General features: G+C 58.0%; 1 non-coding gene across 1 annotated transcript in view; it reads right to left on the reverse strand.

Moving 5' to 3' along the window:
• Window positions 1–937, reverse strand: part of LOC124731302 — a 1,909-nt gene extending 972 nt beyond the window's left edge. Inside the window, exon 1 of the ribosomal RNA XR_007008261.1 lies at window positions 1–937. This exon is cut by the window's left edge and continues 972 nt beyond it. This is a non-coding gene — a ribosomal RNA (small subunit ribosomal RNA).
• Between the last annotated feature and the right edge of the window lie 1,563 nt (window positions 938–2,500).

Genomic DNA, 2,500 nt, shown 5'->3' on the forward strand with positions numbered 1-2,500 from the left:
AACCAACAAAATAGAACCGAGGTCCTATTCCATTATTCCATGCACACAGTATTCAGGCGGGCTTGCCTGCTTTAAGCACTCTAATTTGTTCAAAGTAAACGTGCCGGCCCACCGAGACACTCAATAAAGAGCACCCTGGTAGGATTTCAACGGGGTCCGCCTCGGGACGCACGAGCACGCACGAGGCGGTCGCACGCCTTCGGCTCGCCCCACCGGCAGGACGTCCCACGATACATGCCAGTTAAACACCGACGGGCGGTGAACCAACAGCGTGGGACACAAATCCAACTACGAGCTTTTTAACCGCAACAACTTTAATATACGCTATTGGAGCTGGAATTACCGCGGCTGCTGGCACCAGACTTGCCCTCCAATAGATACTCGTTAAAGGATTTAAAGTGTACTCATTCCGATTACGGGGCCTCGGATGAGTCCCGTATCGTTATTTTTCGTCACTACCTCCCCGTGCCGGGAGTGGGTAATTTGCGCGCCTGCTGCCTTCCTTGGATGTGGTAGCCGTTTCTCAGGCTCCCTCTCCGGAATCGAACCCTGATTCCCCGTTACCCGTTACAACCATGGTAGGCGCAGAACCTACCATCGACAGTTGATAAGGCAGACATTTGAAAGATGCGTCGCCGGTACGAGGACCGTGCGATCAGCCCAAAGTTATTCAGAGTCACCAAGGCAAACGGACCGGACGAGCCGACCGATTGGTTTTGATCTAATAAAAGCGTCCCTTCCATCTCTGGTCGGGACTCTGTTTGCATGTATTAGCTCTAGAATTACCACAGTTATCCAAGTAACGTGGGTACGATCTAAGGAACCATAACTGATTTAATGAGCCATTCGCGGTTTCACCTTAATGCGGCTTGTACTGAGACATGCATGGCTTAATCTTTGAGACAAGCATATGACTACTGGCAGGATCAACCAGGGAGCTGCGTCAACTAGAGCTGAGCAGCCGGCCGCCCGGGAGTGTGTCCCGGGGGCCCGCGCGAACACGCAAGCGTCCGCTCAATCATTCTGCAAACAGGAGGAGGCTGAGCTCCCCTGCACAATACACCTCGAAACCCTCTCAGGTCCCGGCGGCGCGCAGCGCCGTCCCAAGTACTTGGTCGGGTTCGAGAGAGGCGCAATCGCCCGGAGTTAGGCGAGTAGACGCTTTCGGTGCGACCACCCGTGCTCCCAACTGAGCTTGCCGCTGCCGACAGAGGCCCGGGAGCGTGCTGTCGTGGCATTGCCGGCGGGAGACAACACGCGCCACCTACGGTGACCGGCAGCTCCAACGCCAGCGCCACAGAAGGACAAAAGCCCCACTTGGGTGCCGAAGCGAACTCTCCCAGCACAGCGCACGCGCCAACACATCCGCACAGCTGCGATACAAACCACCAGCGAGAACCGCTGGGGCGACCGAGCAGCAGACGGCGTCGCGGCGCCGAGCGCCGGGCGGCGGCGCATCCTCAACGCACACAGTCCTCAATCGGACCAGCACACTGAAGATGTCCACCGCGCTTCGCACCGGGCCCGCGAGGACCTACTTTGGCCGCACGGCGCCGCGCGCAGGGTGCGCCGGCGCGCAGCTGCGACGCCTGCCGCGTCCGTCGGCCGGCGCGCCTGCCACTGGCCGCCCCCACCAGCCGGCTGTAGCGCGTGCGCCCACGCACCGCGCGGCCAGCACGCCGGGAGGCGCCCCCTCACCGGCCGGGGACGGTCCCACCCAGCCACCGCCGCGTATCGCTTCACACCCAGATGCCGTTCAGTTTCGTCGGCATGGTGGGTATCGCTGGAACAACCGGTTAGTACCTCAACCTATCGTCGCCATCACCGATTCACCCCTAGCGAGAACAACCGCACCACAACAGGTTACCATTTGTTCATTTGCGTAACTTCACCAGAAAACGCAGGCGTCCATCGCCATTTGCAACTTCAACGATTATTGCATGCCTGTGTCAGGTGTCACGCCACACTACGTCTGCCCACATACACGCAACAAAATGTGCACGCCTAGACAATACGTGGAAGGTGGCCCCCGTACGTATGCGATGTCCATTGCTCGAACGACTGTCAACCGGCCTCTGTAGCATGTCGCAGATATGGAACGCGGTGCACCATGCCATCACGGTGTGTGAGGAGAGACGACTAGGTCCGAATACATCAACAGACAGCTCATGCTGATCGCCATCCACGGCGTCCGTTCCTCCCACACGTCTCTATGGCGTACCACACTGCAATCCAGCTCTCATAGGGAGACGACACGTAGCTGCGTGCACAATATTTGCACTGTATGGTCCGCCGTTTTTGGGCGCAGTCGTTGTACGGTCACACATGTGCCACGATGTATCATTCAGTACATAAGGACGAATGTGCAGTACAGATTGTGGTTTACGCGTACGACATTAGCGGACAGTTGACACAGGCCGCACCACAACGTAGCCTGAGTACGTCGCATGCGAAGGGCATTGAACATGCAAAGTTCTCACCAACCAGCTTGCGAAGGCAG

Source organism: Schistocerca piceifrons, unplaced genomic scaffold (assembly GCF_021461385.2).
Source record: "Schistocerca piceifrons isolate TAMUIC-IGC-003096 unplaced genomic scaffold, iqSchPice1.1 HiC_scaffold_1278, whole genome shotgun sequence".
In the NCBI taxonomy this organism is placed as follows: Eukaryota; Metazoa; Arthropoda; class Insecta; order Orthoptera; family Acrididae; genus Schistocerca; species Schistocerca piceifrons.